Genomic DNA, 18961 nt, shown 5'->3' with positions numbered 1-18961 from the left:
ATGAGGAATTATTATCACAGTTTATTGTTTATTATACATTTTACTGTTTGAGCCAAATTTTTTGCCCAGAGAAGCTGTGGATGCCCCATCCCTGGAGGTGCTCAAGACCAGGCTGGATGGGGCTTTGGGCAACCTGGGCTGGTGGGAGGTGTCCCTGCCCATGGCAGGGAGTTGGAACTGGGTGGGCTTTAAGGTCCCTACCAACCCAAAGCATTTTGTGATTCTGTGAATGTGACAGATCTGTTTTTCTGCCCTATCGCTGCATCATACGAAATGCATGCCGTACTTCTAAATGCACCAAAGTGTCCACAACGTGATGTTAATGTTCAGTCTTTGGCCCACAATGTAGTTTGCACACACATAAGAAGTAACCAGACCCAAACTGTCTTTGAAAGATGACCTGCTTGTATCCTAAAATGGATTTAAACGCATTCCTTCTCATATCGTTCAATCCCAGGTGGGTCACTTTTTAATTCTACTCCCTATAAGGGTGTTCCTGTTTTGTATTTCAAAACCTGGATTTTCATTTAGCAATTAATGTGGGTGATTCAAGTCACTCCTTCTGTATTTTATTAATTTTTGCCAAATATAGTATTTCTCTGCCTACTGTTGATTGAGCAGAATGGAACTTGCCTACACAAAATTTCTTAGGAAATACAATTTGCACATCCAGATTTCTAACTACACCCACTCTCCCCATTATTGCAAGGTGTTAATCTCGTTGTATGATGCTGCCTGCACAGATGCATACCCTCTTTAAAATAGGTTATGTGCCTAAATCCTTGAGAGAGAGCTCGAATACTGATTTTTTCTAGGTCTTTTTGCTCACTGAATATTTAGCCCTTGTGGTTACTTTAACAATTTTTGTGAAGGCTTTTCCGTGTTTTTAGAAAGTGCTTTTAGTAAGTAGTTTAATCCTAAACAGCAACCGAGTTCTGTTGCAGCAAAAGCAACTACTGATTTTAAAAGTAATTTTAAATTTACACATATCCATTTTGGCAGTACTTTTGATTTGAGCAGTTCTCTTCCAGAAATCTACCCTGGAGAAAATGTTTTTAATCAGGTTAAAATGGAGGCAAGATAGGAAAAAAAAAAAATATGTTTGCTGTGGCTTGACTGCAGCAGTGCTAATGAGCTCTGCTCTAATACATGAAGGAACATATGGCCCCCATCTGAATACAAACTGGACACAAAGCAGTAATTCAGCTGAGATGTCCTGAATATTGTAAACTGGGTGAATGTGGTTGAAGGTGTTTATAAACGGTGGCTGAATCCCACACACTGACTCACTGCTTTCTAGTGTCCGGGGCTCAAGGTGCTATTTGTAAGAGTATAGAAAATGACCAGTAGAGGGAATTCTTAATTAATGCTAACAAAATAGCTAACTGAAGTGTTATGTTATGAAGAAAAGACTTCTTGTGCTCGTGACGCAGCAAGAGACGGATTATGGAGAGGGCGAGTTAGGAGAAGAAAAATCACAGGACAAGCAAATTGAGTATTTACTGGCAAATAATTGCTCTCTTAAGCTGTGGCTCTCTTCCTAAATTCTTGGCATTCCTGAGCACTAGAAGCATTTTCAAAAAATGCATCGTTACAGAGTAGATGTAAAAAAAACCCTCAAAGGCTGATGTTACAGGCTTGTGCAGGTAAGAATGTGTGTTACTGCATATATTTTTTCTGCAGCTTTAGATTGACCATTGTTTATGGGAGTGCTCGTTGTGTTTTTTTTTTTTTCCTGTTTCTGAAGAAGTGATATTTTGGTTTCACAGCTCTATTTCGTCTAAAAGTTGGAATAGTGGAGATAGTCTTCTAGGTTGTAGTGTATGCTTTTGTGTCAGCAAAGATATACCGATGTACAAGGAAATAAAACAAGCTTTTGGCAGAGAGTATGTGGCCTGATTTTATTTAGTTTAAATGGGTTCCAGCTTTTTCCTCTACCTTAAACATCTCCACAGCAGCTGAGTGTGGGGCAGAAACATATGCCCTTATGTGCTTGCATTTTGCTACAGGCTGATTTCACTGGAGGAATGCTTGGGGAGATTCTGCAGGGACAGAAGTTTTTCTAAGTAAGTCTCAGAGGCTGCCTGCATCTGTACGTCTTCCCTAGGCGTGTCTCCCCGAGGAAATGAGATTTCTGGGAACCCACTCTGTTTGCTCCTGGATGCAGTTAGTGTTACCTGTCTCCAATTCTGTTATTTTATTTTTATTTTTATTTTTATTTTATTTTTATTTTATTTTATTTTATTTTATTTTATTTTATTTTATTTTATTTTATTTTATTATTATTTTTTTTTAATTTAGCCACATTCAGCCAAGTTTGGTGAGTAAAAATCTCCAAGATACCAAGGCTTCCACATGTTTTGTGGAACTAGGCAGCTCTTTAAAGGGGAAAGGCTCTTTTAATGACCCCACTGAGGGAGAGGCTACCTCACAATTTTACCAAAATTATACATCGGAGACCCAGCATGGACAGAAATCCATGAGAATGCAGCCTCATTTGGCTGTCTGTGAACTGGTACAACTTCATGAGAATCTGATTTTTGTTTATCCCACATGTAAACTTCTTTTTATAATAGTAAAAAGGTCTGTTTGAGCATGGAGATCTGTAGATGGTTAACAATGCTTTGCCTTAAATTTGATTCTTTTTCATGTCTTAATTGACGAATAAAGAAACACTATCACTAGCATTTTTTTTGTTATATCTACAAAATATTCTTCTTCTTTTCTGCCCCCACTTCATTACATGCATTAAAAGAAATGGCCAAAATAATCTCACTTTTCACAAGTAAATAAAAAAAGCACGTACCCCTGAAGAGCAGAAATGTTCTTTGATTTTACAAGGATCTGATTTTGGTTGTACAAACTCTATCGTGTGGGGTATTTAAGTTAAACACTGGACTGAGGAGCATAATACGCGTTTCAGACACCACTCTGGAAAGATACACCATTAGCATCACAGAACCCAGTATCAGGTCCTTCAAAAAAAAAATTGCCGAGTTTCCAGTAAAGAGTAAGTGATTTAACCTTTCCCACAAGGATAGTTTCTCCTTAATAGGTATCAAATTGAAGTTTGCTTTTGTTTTTAAACACGGTCGGTTTTCAGTCCTCATTCCTTATTGTACCATAATTGCGGATATTCTGTTTATTGACTACTGCTAATAATTATTTCTACAATTATATTATTCTTACGTTTTTATTATTGTTAGTATGGCAATAATTAGTCCTTTTTCAAACCCTCATAAAATCTTGGCCCTTCCGCTGTCTTGGGTGCAGAGTCCTGCAAGTTAATTATATAGTATGTGGATAAAAAAATAATAATCCTTTTATTGGTTTTAATGTTCCGCTTTTTAGTTTTAATGACTGTCCCCTCTTTTCTTGGGAGGTCAGATTTATTTTATTTTCTCTGTGCAGCTACATTTATATCACTTCTCCTATGTTCAGTCTTTTTCATTTTCTCTGTCAGTTTGAAGCTTTCTAAACTTTTTGCATATGGAAAGCTCTTGAGGGCTTTAATGAGTCTTTCTACTCTCTGAACCCTTTTTGTTTCTTTTACATCCTATTTGAGACAGGGTGATCAGGGTTGACAGCAAAATCCAGAGGGATGGCATAACACCAACTTACATAACAGCATTATAGTATTCTCCAAAGTATTTCCTTTGGACCACCAATCTGCACGAGGCACTGAGCAATCCACAAAATCCCCGGTTCCTTTTCCTGAATTGGGTGCTGTGAACTTAGCGTGCCTCGTGAGATGAAAGCGGTGCGAGTTATTTCTTTATTCCTGATAATAATGGGAACCTGATAGCCGAGGAAAAGCTAAGTACAGAATCCTATGACAAGTTTTTTAAAGTCAGAAGAGAGATCTGTGGAGAGTGATCATTGTACCTTGTGTGTAGTAAACTGGAAGGCTTCCACAAGATGGTGATGGCTGACATCAAAAGGAAGTACAGCTTGTTCTGTGGCTTCTAGACCATCTGCAAGTGACTTGCAAGAGATGAGAGGATGCCAAACAAAAGCACAATTGTGATATAATGGAAGTATGAATCAGGCATTGGTCTTCTCTTCCTGGAAAAAACAGGCAGAGCCTGGGTGGCGCTCTGAGACTTCATTCAATCGAAAGAGATGAGTTTCAGGCAGTAATTCAAGACAAGAAGTCACATTAAAATGGCTGGATCAAGCTTTTTTATTTAAAAATTCTGACAAGTTTTTACCAATTTGTTTTTATTTCTGCAACTATATAGAAGCACGTTATAGAAATGTGCAATAAGTCACTTGGTCCAAGTAGAGCATATCAAGTTGACTTTTGTTGGAAGCAAGCTAGTTTTTTTCCCATTCATTTCCTCTTGGTTCATCCCCGTGACTCTTTTCCCTCCTCTTCTTGCCCCTCTTTGTCTTTTTACCTGGAATTTTCTTCCTTAGTAAAACTTCTGACTGGCCTTGTACATTATAGTACAGTATAAATGATCACGTCCAGCATTAAGGTGATAAAACAAACTTTACTGTCTTCTCATTTGCCCAAGAGATAACAGTTTTTGAGAAGCAGATGGTTGACTAGAGAGCCCTGAGGTATCACAGAGCTAACAGGTGCAGCTCCCTATTCAGATTCTGCAATGCAAAGAAATCTTGTCAGGAAAAAAAAAAAAGAAAAAAAAAAAAAAAAGAGGAGAAACAGTGAGAAGGTGGACTCAAAGAGTTCAAATGCATACATTTAAAAATTGTTTTTGTGGTAGATGATGCAGGGACAGCATTTGTATGCTGAAAGAAGCGATCTATTGCTAAGAACAAGGTAAGCTTTATGGATAAAGCAGAGTGCTGAAAGGGAGAGCTGCGTTGAGTTCTGTTGTGGTCGTTGACCAGCCAAGTAATTTGCACAACTCTATGTAGGTCTGTTTTCCACCAAAAAAAAAAAAAAAAAAAAAAAAAGGAAGAAAAGAAAAAAAAGGAAAGCAGAATGCTAGCTGAGGAATAATGAATGTATGCTTCTACAGACCATTGTGAACCCTGTATTGGGAAAAGATAAGGAAGGAGAAGTATGTTACTGTTGAAACACTAGATACTGAGGCAACTCAAATATGTTTCTGCGATGTATTTAATGCCTCAAGCAAAACACCACATGTAGGTCGTCAGTAAAGAAGGAAAAATCACACCACTGCCGATACTTCTTCCTAGTCCTGTATCTCCCAACTTACAGGTTTAATGCAGGATTGTCATAAAAAATACAGCCAGCATTCAAGTGGTTAAGGAGCTATGGCTGCACCTTTTTTGTTCCTCACATTTTGACAGAGCTGGGCTTCTGTGAACTATTGATAATTTCAGATGCAATTTATTTGGGGTTTTGTTCACGTTACCATAAATCCCGATTTGAAATGAAAATGGCCAGAGAATATAAATGCTTCATTATTAATAATATTATTAATAAAGTCATTAGGCTCTAATTTTGTGATTTTAAGCTTGAGCTGTCCAAGTGAAATCTGTGGCCTGTGATTACCGAATAAGGGCCGTAGTGCAGGACTGGGAGCACTTCATTGTCATGGGTGCTTTAAACACGTTTGATCTTGGGACACCAGTGGACTTTGTGATGTTATCTTTCCCTAGAGATCACAAGAGTTATCCTTGCAGAAGCAAGTAATTCATACAAGGTGACAAAATGATTCTCACAGTGCTGGTGGAGGAAAAGATGGAGACCTTAACTTCTTGCCTTCTGATTTAAGTACTAGAGAAACAGGGTCTTTCATTTCAGGGAAAAGTAAAGGTAGAGGAAACCAAGAGGATAACTAATCAGCATTTTATCTAGTCATGAGAAATTAGGAAGGAACAAATAATGAACTTGGTCGTTACTGCAAGCATTTAAGTCTTTAAATTTTAGATTGCAAGGAAAGTGTGTATTTAGTCTATTACAAAACAAATTCACAGTAATCATAATCACATTTTAAAAAACAATGAATACAGGTATGAGAGAGTATTATAGATAATCTGATGCAAAAGTTTTTCCAAGAGTTATGGAATCTGGTACATCACATTCACAATTTTTCCATAAAAAGATTTTTCCATTAGTCATCAGGTTGGAACAAAGTTCATAAAAATTGGAAAAACAAGTCATGCGATCTATAAAACATTTTGAAAAGTTGAAATGAAAAAGATAAATTGGATGGAAAACTTTCTGAGCATTTGAGAGAGAAGAAAGATTTTTTTCTGCATTTGTTTTAAAGATGGAGCCTTGATGGAGAAAATACTGCAGCCAACTGCAAATGCATGATACTCTTAAATAAAAGATTGCTCTCCTTTTCCTATTTTCAGACAAATTGCCTTCGTGGTCCTGGTCCTTTGGTTCCACACAATCATCGACTGAGCTGAAGGAGATCTCCCTATAGCTGTGAGTAATAATAAGGCTTTAGCATTTCTTTGCACATTGCTACTAGAAAGTGACCTCTCTCACTAGAAGGCTCACCTTTTCATTATAAAGGTGTTACTTCTTTTCTGCATATTTAAAGCATTGCTTGAGTTACTATGCGATTCTTTTCCTATGAAGCAGCAGAAAAATTCAAGGTAACAGAAGTTTGAGAGAGCTTCTTTAACCCTGGATGTGAAAGGTGGCCAGTGATAGAAAGGAGCTTTGAAGGACAGCAGAAGAATGATTACATTTAGGATTGTACTTAGAATGGTGTACAAATGATGCAAGAAGCCCAGAGAAATGCCACAAACACACCCTATTAGGGAGATGTCAGTGACACAGAATGAGAGCTACTGTCCAAAACTGCTTGAGTTTCAACAGCCTTGTGTGATGACATCTGAAATGTAAATAGATGTCAGGCAGTGATAGTGTCCTTTTATGAAGACATTTATTCTTTCCATGGTGACTTTTCCCCTTGTACCAGTTCGTGTACTCTCCTGTGACATAGAACCGATGTGACCTCATGAAATTCCAAGAAGAGAGGAAATCAGGTAGACAAAATGGATGCTACTGCAAAGGACAAATTACCTAGTACTCTAAGAAGTAAAGGACATGGTGGAGTGAGTCAGTCTTCACAAAATGGTGCCCAAAGTGAGATGGATAAATGGTGATTGGGCACAACTTGCAGCTCTAAGTGCTGTGAGGAGGTGATACCTTGTGGTGGATTTACCTGGGATTTTTGAGCTGGCAGGCAGATGGGTTTGGGGGAAGGAAGGCTTTTTATGATCAAGGAGTAGCGTAGCTCAAAGCAGCACTGGTTTTATGTGTGTGAGTGATAGGCAGTGGTGAAATGGAGTACAGCAGAATCCTAAACCAAGTGATTGTGATAGGGCAAATTATAGGGGGGATTTATGCAGGGATCTCTGCAGCTATAGCTCAGATGATTCAGCTGCGCTTTTTCTTTGTCTCACCCTTTTCCCAGTTTATTTTGTATTATGTATCATTCCTATAATTGTGTTCTTTGTTGTTTCTCTCCTGACATGTTAAATCCCACAACACAGTCTAGTCTTGATGTTTTCCTTCTCTTTCAAAGAGTCCCAAGAGAGAGAAACAAGGAAGGTAGATGTATTTGACTTTGGAAAATGAGTTGATGCCAGTTGCAAAGGAAATAAAATATATCACAGGGGTCTGCTAAGGGGTGGGGAGTGAAAATATTGCTCATTTGTGACAAAAGATTGCCTTGAAGATTGCTTCAGCTTGATCAGTCTGAAGCCCATGTCTCACTGTTTCCATTACAAAGGCTTTAATGTTCCTGTTTCTTTTGGAAAAGGACTTCATCTATTTTGAAATAAATCCAAGGTTCCCCAAATGTACTGTTTGCTTTCAGGCTCAGCACATGAGACCTATGCATTGGGGTCACTTTGTAGAGGGGTTAGAAGAATGTACATGATTTAGGTCACGATCCGGGATAGCCAAGGAGACAGCATGTGACAGCCCCATGGCAGCTGAGGAGCCAGAATGTTCTACTGATATAGTGTGTCCTGCTTCTGCAAGGAATTTCAATATGGGGCATTGGAAAACTGCAGTACAGGGCCATGGCTTCCACCCTGCTCTGGGCGAGGGATGTAAGCAACGTGCTTAGCAGACACGAGAACAAGCTGCCCAGCTGTGCCTGGCACAAAGGACCACAGGGTGGGTGAAAAGCTGAAATGCTGCTGTGCAGGGAGTCTGTACTGTGGTGGGAGACTGCAGGGCTGGAATCAGATGAGGAAAGCTCAGGAAGAACAAGTGAAACCCAGTAGATCCTTATTTTACATAGGACTTGTCTGGTTTGCCTGTAGGAGGCAGGATGTAAAGTGCCTATGTGACGCATGAAGACAGAATACTATTCATATGATGCCTTTTTGCTTTCAAGTCTGTAAGCCAGTGCTGATCATTCCTTTAGAGGATCTCGGTCTGGATATGTTCATTGGAATTGATTGTTATAGAGCCATAATACATTAATTCAAGTCCTCAGCAAACAGTGGCTTAGTATCTACCCCGAGCCTCCCACGGCTTCCTGTTGTGAAGACATAGCTTTCTGATGTTGTTTTTTTTCCCTTTTCTGCTCCTGAGATATCCCTAATCTCTTCTGAGCACCAGTCCCTGTTTTTCGGTTTGCAGCAAAGAACTTTTTCAGTGCATACCTGTGGAGCTCATTCCTAACCTATAATTTTGATAGCAATAGTTTAACCTGGTGTGAAAATACATCTACTGTCCTGATACCTAGAAAGAAAGAAAATAAATGCACCCTCTGGTAAGGGACAATACAATCTTTAAATTAGTGGCAACCATCCCTTGTGGTATCCCTGGTGATATGTTTTAAAGTTCAGGGTCTTTTTTTCTTCTTGTTTTCCTTTTTTTTAGCATGTTCACCTGTTTGCATCAACTACTGATGCTTTTATCTTTGGCTTTTTTTTTTTCTTTTAGAAATTTTACAGCTTTTTTTTTTTTTTTTTTTTTTGGAAATTTCCATTCCTTCAATTCAGTTTTCAAATGATTTTTTTCTTGTTTTTAAATAAACGAAAGCAACTCTTACATAAGATTAGCTCAAGTGAGCTGCAGCCAGGAGGTAATTTCTTTGTAAGCGGGCTTCTGTTTCACATAGGGTAACCACTGTGGACTGCGACAGCTCTGGGTAACAGCATGCACTTGGGATGCACACAACGGTTGTCCTGCCAGCAGGACCAGTCAGCTCACCCAAACTGGCCTGGGAGCCAACACTTGTGCCCTTCAGCACGTCCTGGGTGCCCTGCCACTAGGGATGGAGGAGGGAGTTGGAGGGGCTGCGAGTGTTGGCCAGAGGGAAGCACGAAAGAGCATGGGAGGGAGAAGTGGGAGAGGGCAGTCATAGCTGGGGATATTGTGTCTGGGAGAGGGGGAGAAATTAAAACCAAATCCAAAGAAAGCCAAGCCTCGCTGCTGCTGTTGCTTGTGGGATGATTTGTTTTATTCAGATACCCTCTGGTCTGTCACCAGATCCAGAGGTATTTTAACCATGAAGCATTGCTTTGAGGTTAAAGACTGCAACTGAAGGGGAAAAGACATAAGTTCTGTTCTTTAGATAATAGGTGTGAACTTGACAAACTGATTATAACATCTGTGTCTCATATTCTTTCTCTCTGAGAGAAGAATAAAAATACATGTGCGCTGCAGAGGGGAGCTGAGATGCTTCATCCATTTGGAAATTATTTTTCTCCTTTAGGAGACGGATGCTTTACCTTTTTCCATGAAAAGTTGTAAATGTTTCAGAAACAATTAATGAAGCTTCCTGACATCCTCTTGGGTGAGGAAATATGATTGCTGTGGGAAAACTGAGGCAAAAATCTGTCATGTGAATATTTTATTTTAATAGTTAATGAACAGGGAAAAAGAAAGTATTACTATAAAACACATGAGCAAGATTGTGGAAAACTTTGGCAGAGAAAGGTACTGAGATAAATTCTGTCTTGACTGACACCTCTTGAAGGTCAAAGTATCTACCCACTGTATGAGGCAGGATTAAATTTGGCTCATGGTGTATATATGATCAGAAGACTTGCCTCTTAGTGTACTTGATTTCAGAATACACATAAGTGCATAAGGCAGGCTTGTAGAGTAGAAGTAAATACTTTGGAAGTGACTACATAAAAAGATAAGCTTTCTTTGGTTCTACATCAGTAATAATACCATTATTTTTTACATGAAATCCTCAAATTGTTTTGTGATCAATACTTAATCCCCTGATAGCATGCCTCTTCAGGAGATCTCAAAAGACCTTCATCAAAATACACCACAACACTTCACGGTGTTTGTGTTGTGTACAACTGGCATTTCCTATTCAGGAATTTGGAAATAGGCACAGAGAAATAAAGTAAGCCGCACACCAAATGAAGTGGAAATTGAGGAAGAAAAACCAGATGCCCTGACCTTTTCCTCTCGAAGTCAGAAGATCCATAGTCCTTGGAAGCACGCACATCTGTTTATAATTCAAACTCATTTTTGTTCTTGCAAGGATGTGTGATGCTTCAGATGATCCAGTTGTTTTGACTCCCTCCTCCCAAGAGCCAACCTGTCAAAGCAGTAATCCTAGGTAGTGTCACTTGTCCGCTAGGGCAAGCCTGCCTTTCTTCACTTCTAGTAGATTTTAGACTGAACAAAAAACATAAACATTGTAAACTGTATTTACATAATGATACTGGCAGATTGTAATTGCATAGATGTGTATGTACAAGTATATGTTGAACACTTAACTCTAATACCTGTGGCTTTCTCCAATTAGTCTTCTTTGTATCTTTGTACCTTTTATATCATTTCAGTATGAAACTGCATCTGTAGTCAAGCATGTTATAAAAGAAAAAAGAAAGAGAAGCTTCCTTTGGTAGGAATTGAAAAATATATGGTGAGAAAAGACAGGACCACCTATAAACATCACGTATACGCTGTCACTAAATGATTATTTTAGATTTCTGTTTGTTTTTAATGTAAGCTTTTCAAAAGTCAGCAATGGCTTTATTTTATGTCTGCTGAAGTCTATGTGGGGAGTACCATGCACTTGAGGTGAATTATATCAGTATTGAATATTGTGAAAATCTCACCCCTAAATAAAAGCAGGTTCACACGTAGGAAAATGAACAAAACCAAACCAAAACAAAAAACCACCCCAACAACTAAATAACTCACCCACCTTCACTTTTGGATTCTTGAATCAGGTTTGGGAAGACAACGGACAGAAATGGGCATTATTTCTTACCCAGGGAGAGCTAGCGCTTTCCAGCACAATGTCCTCATTTCAGAATTGCTGTGTTTTCAATTGTCTTGCAGCACAGCTTGTCTGTGCATCCAGTGGATTTTGTCTCTGGCCTTTTAAAATCCATAAACTTGTGAAGCAAACTAGACAAGAATCCTTTGCTCTTGCCTATGCCATTTGTAGCTTGTAACACAAATAGAAATATAAAGCTAATTCTGTGAGGTTCTCCTGGGAGAGGAAGGTATGTGAGGAGAACACTGTCTAGCCTTCTGAGGTCAGAAATCTCAGGCTGGTTTCTTGGATTAATTCCTCAGCTGTGTCACGAGGTTTGGACTGCTTCAGTCCCTCTCCCTGGGCCATGCTTTCCAATTCTGAAGTCATCTAGATGCTGTACGTGGCAGTATGTTAAACGGCCGCTATTTTCTCTGTCACTAAGAATCTGAATGGTCTCTTTTTTTTTTGTAGAAGTGGAATTCACTTCCTAGTGATGTTAGTGGCAGAAATATGTCAACTGTCCACTTCTGTTAGTGTCATGATGAATTCTGGGTTCCCCCATAACTGTATCAAAAGGAGGCTGAAGATGGAGAGATCTGGCTACCAACAGGTCTTTACTTGTAAGAAGCAGGCATTTGCATTCTTTGTATCCCCGAGTCGTGAATCAGGAGGGAGAATCATCATTCTGAATGCCATGCTTATTCTCAGCATGATGTGTGTGGTGAAGAAAGCACTGAAAGAAAGCATTAAGGCTAGGATAACATCAAAGAAAATGCTTCAATTTTTATTCTCCCTTCCATGGCGGATTAATTAAAACAGACTGAAACACCAGCTAACTTGAAAATAAAATCAAATGTGTGTATGTAGACTATGGCAGTTTATTCTAAAAATCAAAGTCAATTCTTCTCTCCCTCAAACCACAGCTCTAACAACATAATCCTCTACCTTGCTTTCTTTGACGTACCTTCTCAAATACACTGGCCAGCCCATATGGTTGCTTTGAGATTTTTGCTGTGCTGTGTCACTTGCTCGGCTTTCAGAGCTGTAACAGATAACTCTGCTGGACCTAGCATCCGCTGATAATACGTTGTGCTTGGCATGTGATATGAAGGGATGTTAGTGTATTGCACCAACCCTCTCACTACACTTTGAAATAAAAAAGTTCAAACAGGGTTCCCACTGAGTGTTCAACATGCATGGTGGTGGTAACTATAGGAAAATGGGAAGCAGGAGCTTTTCAGGCAGAAGGAGTCTAAGGAGACAACCTCAGTCTGTGCCCTCCTTTGAATTAGGAGTTGTGTGGCACAGGATCCTTTACATCCAAAAAAAGTGTGACTAATCCTTTGCCTTTCCCAGTCCTTTATTTTACAATGACTATATGCTGTATGACACTACCCATGCAAACATTGCTGCTGAATACAGTCCTGATCACCACCAAACCATTCCTACAGTCCAGACAGGGTTTTCTTCTGCCTCGGGACACACCAAGACAGTCACAACACTGAATTCAATTCAGCTGCAGCTATTTGTGAAAATAAGAATTCTAGAGAGTAACTAGATGAGCTTTCAAGTAGCAGTCAAGGTAAAATGTGTGTGCATAAAATAACTTTTAAGACTCAAATCGCAAGCATGCAATACAGAAGCCAGTTGTAATCAACAGCTTGCTTTTCATATGTTCAGTGAGGAAATGTTTGGTTGTTTTTCTAGCTTTATGGCAAGGTGGGCTACTGTTTGAAGCATGCTTTGTGCTGGTGACTTCTCTAGTCAGGCAAGTTAGTGATTCTGTGTGTTTTTTGTTATCTGGAAACGGTAGTACTGATTTCTGCCATAAGCAGCTCATGAAAATTGTTGATATATTGGGGGACCAGTACACATTGATCTGAGTAATATATCTGTCTGAATAAGTGTATAAGCATTTGGTACATTGCTAGAAACACCTTTGTGAGCTCTACTCCTTTTCTTTTCCAAAGAAAGTGTGCATGCATACAAATAAAACTACATTTGTCTTTTATTGCAGTACATGAATATGGAGACAGAGTAGAGACATGCAGTTGTACAGTTGTACAGTTGTGCTAAATATGTCCTCCATTATTTGTGGCAAAATTAGTTTTTAGACCATACTGATTAGAACAAGACACACAGTTATTACTGAGGATATCAACCATAGGAAAGGAACGCTCTCAGCTTTATACCACATATCCCATTCTTTTGTCAGCTTACATTATAAATAAATAACAAAGCAATTTGACACATGCCCATTGATTAAAAATAAAAGTTGTCAGAGTGAGAGGAGAAAGACAAAAATATGAATTATTAATAACAATATTAAGCAATGCAAAAAAGATGCTTAACATGCAGGAAAGTCCCTGAAAAGTCACTTAGTGAAGGGGAAAGAAAGGACAGCCACAAAGACCTTTCTCCACTACTTTGTGGCCAATTCTTTGCTACTTGGTTTAGCAATTTGACCCTTGGAGGTCAGTGTGACCATATGAGAAAGAAAGGTGATTATTAATTTTATATAAACTTGTTTACCTCATCTCTAGTATTTCTAGCATGTACACCAAGCAAGCATGTATATGTCATGTAGGCAGTGGAGTAAATTTAAATCGATCACATTGTCGTGATTAGACTGGCCATTTTATGTTTCTGAGCAGTCTTCTTGCCCGTGAGGTTTGAACAACTGATTGACAATGCTGACACTTTCATGGCAGAAAGTAGGCTAATTTATACTCTTTCTGATTTGGTATACCACATGTACCTGTGATTTAGTAAGCAGATATTAAAGCATGCAAAAATATTGTTATTGCTAGTAGTAGTCTGTGTTCTGTGTACTATGTGATGCTCCAGTTGGTATAACAAACAGTACCCCACTAGCTGGAATAATTATGCATTTCTTTTCCCACCTTCTGTTGCTTATTTTGGTTGCAACTATTTAAATGCTTTCATTTATCAGGCCAGTTTGAATGGCTGTTGGGTATATTGACCATCCTGGCAATACTTAATTTTCCATCTGTGAAGATCAGATTTCTTTTTTCACTCAAGAGGGAAGGAGGAAAAAGAATACTTGCAAAGAGCAAGAGAGGCAACTGCGCAACTTCCATGAAAACCACAGAATCACATTTAGTGACAGTCCTGCTTGCTGAAGAATGCCCTTGCTGTAAAGCAGATAACGCTGTCTGCTATCACAATGGAAAAGCTAATCAGAAAGTTTTCCTGGTAGGATAGCACTAAAAGTCCTGTTGTGGTTAAAATGATGGTGTCTGTAGTGGAACATCGAACATTAGACTTCCTCATGGCCAGTCTGATTTCTGTATTACTTGTAGCTGAAGAGATGACATCATCTAAAGAAAACGACTGCAGGAGCAGTAAAGCTCCAACCTTATGCTTATGATGTTAATGTTTTGAATTAACAAAGTGTTAATGAATTCCCAGTTATTGTGCTTTAATTCTGGAAATCTCCATTTTAAGCATCTTCAGTTCAAGTAAGGGCTAAGCACTTGTAGCTTTTATGGATTTCATTAACAGTCAGATGCTCAGAGCTTCTGAAAGCCAGGTCAAATGATCTTCTCTCTGGCGTTTAGTAGCATATGGTGCAGGTACCTCCATCTTATCTCCTCATTTCAACTACAGGTATAGTTAGGTGGAGAGTAGTAGATACTTAGAGGTGATTCACCCTATCACAATGAAAGGCATATGAAATACTCTCATGTAAGTGCTCACTTCTGTTCATAGATTATAAAGAAAGTCTGGATGAAGATGGTAAACTGTTAAAAATTGTTAACCAAGATTCTTCTGTATGGTGCCTTGAGCTGAGTAACTGAAATTAGGGAGTTGTGCTAGAAATGTTAGTCTTAGCTGTTTTGGTTCTGTGTGTAAAATGGGGGCACTATGCTCCTTTGCAGGTTGTGAGACCATTGTAAAGACATAGAAATGTTTGGGTTGGAAATGACCATAAAGACCATCCAGTTCCAACCCTTCTGCCATGGGCAGGGACATCTCCCTCTAGGTCAGGTTGCTCAAAGCCCCATCCAACCTGGCTTTAAACAGTTCTAGGGATGGGGCATGCGCAACATCTCTGGACAACCTGTGCCAGTGCCTCACCACTCTCACAGCGAAGAATTTCTTTGCAATATCTCATCTAAATCTACCCTCTTTTAGTTTAGAATTGTTACTCTTTGTCCTATTGCCACACACCCTGACAAAGAGTCCCTCCTCATCTTTTTTCTGTAGGCCCTCTTTAGCACTGAATGGCTGCTATGATGTCTCCCCGGAGCCTTCTCTTTTCCAGGCCTAAGAGCCCCAACTCCCTCAGCCTCTCTTCACAGAAGAGAGGTGCTCCAGCCCTCTGATCACCCTTGTGGTGCTTCACTGGACTTGTTCCAATAGGTCCATGTCCTTGTGCTGTGGGCCCCAGAGCTGAGCACAGTACTCCATGGGGTCTCACAAAAGCAGAGTAGAGAGGGGGGATCATGTCCCTCGACCTGCTGGCCACACTTTTGATGCAGCCCAGTATACAGTTGGCTTTCTGGGCTGCAAGTGCACATTGCCAGCTCACATTGAGCTTTTCATCCACCATCACCCCCAGGTCCCTGTCAGAGCTGCTCTCAATCCATTCTCCACCCAGCCTGTATTTGTGCTTGGGGTTGACTTGGCCCAGGTGCAGGACCTTGCACTTAGCCTTGTTGAACTTCATGAGGTTTGCACAGGCCCACCTCTCAAGCCACTCAAGGTCCCTCTGGATGCCATCCCTTCCTTCCAGTGTGTTGACCACACCACACAGCTTGGTGTTGTCTGCAAACCTGCTTGAGGGTGCACTCAATCCCACTGTCCACGTCAGACAAAGATGTTAAATAATACTGGTAAGAAGGACACAGATATAATAATGAGACTTCTTATTAGCTCCTAAATGGTTAGCATTTACATTTTATGAGTTCTTTCTACTTTTACATATTGTATGAGTAAAAATTAGCACTGAGTGGTTGTGTCAGTTGTTTCAGCATGGGTACTGTATGCTATTGATAAAATTGGCTGTATATGAAATTATTGTTTTCTTTTAAATATTAATTGATGTAGCGCAACTCCCCTTTACTACTTCTAATCTTCTAGATCTGATCCTCAGGGTTTTGGTGAATATAAATTTGTGCATTAAAAGAGTGAATTTAAAATAATGTCATTTGTTTATAAAAAAATAAAATTGCACAAACCAATAGTTGCTTAGCAGAGCCCAAGCACAGAACAAGCTGAATGGTTTCTGTGGCAGGACTGAGGCGACGGAGAAAGAAACAGCTGTCCTTTCTCACATGTACCCAGAACTATAGCTAAAGTGGATAAAGACATGTAAAGAGATACTAGCATATTAGGCTGGTCTCTGTTGGGACTTGAAGGCAATCATTTCATAAATCATTTTAGTCTACTGGCACCATATTTTGCCTTATTCTAAAATCTTGTACAAATGTCTGCAAGGAAATCTTTAGGCGTTCGAAGAATTTTGTCCTCTGAAAAGGAGTTTCTTAAGAAAATGGGTAGGCTTTAAAATTAAGCAAGGAGGGTTAAGAGAACCTTTGATAAGGAATTTTAAGAATCTGGGAGAAAGCACTTTAATAATACTGTTATAGTACTTTTCATCAGTCTTACTACACCCATGTGCAGTATTTCAGCTCTGTAAACTGAAGCATATTTATGTTAAATGATTTGCCAAATATCCTATCATGGGTAAGTGGCAAGCTGGAAATGGAACCCAGGAGTCCTAATTTGATTTCTTGTAGAATTCAAAGACAGTATTCAAAGCCTCTGAAAGAAAAACACTCAAGAATTCAACGGTAACAGTCTGCATGAGGAGTCTCCCATTTCAATAAATGTGTGGTTATGATATGTCTGTACTTCACTGACCAAGGTCCCTGAGGTTGCTTTCAATCCAAACCCATGTCTCCTTTGTGGGTGCACATTGCACTACCAAATCTTTCAGTGCTCTGAACCAAAAGTCTTGTTCTTAATGGACATACTGGGGAAAATACAGCCATCTAAAAACACCACCACTGCCAGTGAAAAAAGCAAGTATGGGTGAAATAAAATCTGTAGAGTCATAAGAATATAAACTGCAGCTTGAAAGCTTCTATCAGTGCTGGGCTTCCTTTTTTTAAAGTGAAGCAGAGACAGCAGATGATATTATTTGCCTTAAAACCCTCGTCTAACAGTATTTGCGATCTCTGTGAGATCTTGAATAAATACAGATCTGTCTCTGCATTTTTTAAATTCATGTTTTGAAATGTGACGACGCACTGGGTGAGCCTTACAGAGAGGTATTTCTGGTTTCTTTTGATAGAAGTCTCTTTGTGTCAGCTGGTCTCCCCGGTAGCTTTTGCAGTACGTGAAGACAGAAGGTGAGAACAAGAGCAAACAATACCATCTTACGGAATCTGGGCAAACATTTGCAATCAGTGGGTTAAGTGCGTTGGCTGGTGTAAAAGGCTTGCACAGACTCAGGATCTAGTCCAGAAAATCCAGTCTCATGCTCTTGAAAGGAAAATTCAAGAGTCAGGGGGAATGCAGTCCAACACAATTTGTGCAGTCAGGGTTTTTGTTTGTGAATTTCTGTCAGGATTGAGCTCAATGTTTTTATAAAATATAAAACTGATGTTCTTCCTTAGAATTCCAGTTTATGCCAGAGTCAGAAGAAATTTTGTGTGTTACAGCGAGTTTACTTTGCAGAGATAGTGTGAATTTCCTGAGCCAAGACATGGAGGACATAAAAGGCAGTATTGTGAGCAGAATTTTTCATTAATATCTAATTTTATGTTTGTTTGGCCAGAAATTGAAGGAATTTTATTTTCTTACATCGGTGCTGAGAATAAGAAGGTTTGAAAGCAATGACTAGATGGAAAGCTACAGCTTAATACACATCCACTGTCTGTACAGTAAGTGGTCACTGCAGTTGCTTAAACATTGGTTCTTGGTACAATTTGAGATGTTATGACACATCTCCTGGCTTACAGCTGCTTTTCTCAAAAGACGAGTATTCCAGAAGTGGTAAGTCATATCTGCTAGATGTGTCCAGATGTGTAGAAGCCCTAGGGCTTCTATGATGGCACTTGGAAGCTATGCTTAAGCAAATGACTTAAGCCCTAAAAATCAAACTTTACACATTTGTAACCACATCTGGCACATGATTTATTGATCATAATCCTAATATGCAATAATTCAGGAGAAATCCTTTTCCTAGCACTTAGTAGAATTAAGTATCATAAAAAGAACGGAGGTCAGATGTAGACCAGTTAATTTCATTAATGATTAATTGATTACAATGTTGATCCTCCGGCATTTTAGATCAGCACCTACGTCAGGATTTTTACCTATAAATGCTCATTCTATGTGTACTATATACAGTGGGTGTGATGGATAGTTAAGCATACAGTTTAACCATTAGTATATCTACATTATATATTTACATTAGTATATCTACTATATCTTAGTATATCTACTATATTAGTATATCTACATTAGTATATCTACTATATTAGTATATCTACAGAGCTACAGGCTGGGAGAGGAATGGTTGGAGAGCTGCCAGGCAGAGAAGGACCTGGGAGTGATGGTGGATAGTCAGTTGAATATGAGCCAGCAGTGTGCTCAGGTGTCCAAGAAGGCCAACGGCATCCTGGCTTGTATCAGAAACAGCGTGACCAGCAGGGCTAGGGAGGTGATTGTCCCCCTGTACTCAGCTCTGGTGAGGCCGCACCTCGAGTACTGTGTTCAGTTTTGGGCCCCTCGCTACAAGAAGGACATCGAGGTGCTTGAGCGGGTGCAGAGAA

General features: G+C 39.4%; 1 protein-coding gene across 3 annotated transcripts in view; it reads left to right on the top strand.

Annotated features, from left to right (window-relative positions):
• Positions 1–18961, top strand: part of ZBTB20 (zinc finger and BTB domain containing 20) — a 453606-nt gene that overhangs the window by 163459 nt on the left and 271186 nt on the right. For all 3 annotated transcript variants that reach the window (XM_084301334.1, XM_084301336.1, XM_084301335.1), the window contains exon 5: positions 6298–6373. The gene's annotated coding sequence lies outside the window, so the exon portion shown is untranslated. The remainder of the gene's footprint in view (positions 1–6297; positions 6374–18961) is intronic.

The sequence above is a fragment of the Netta rufina genome (assembly GCF_964035555.1).
Source record: "Netta rufina genome assembly, chromosome: 1".
NCBI classification, from domain to species: domain Eukaryota; kingdom Metazoa; phylum Chordata; class Aves; order Anseriformes; family Anatidae; genus Netta; species Netta rufina.
Note: the sequence above shows the minus strand (reverse complement) of the source record. Positions and strands in the feature narration are given on the sequence as shown.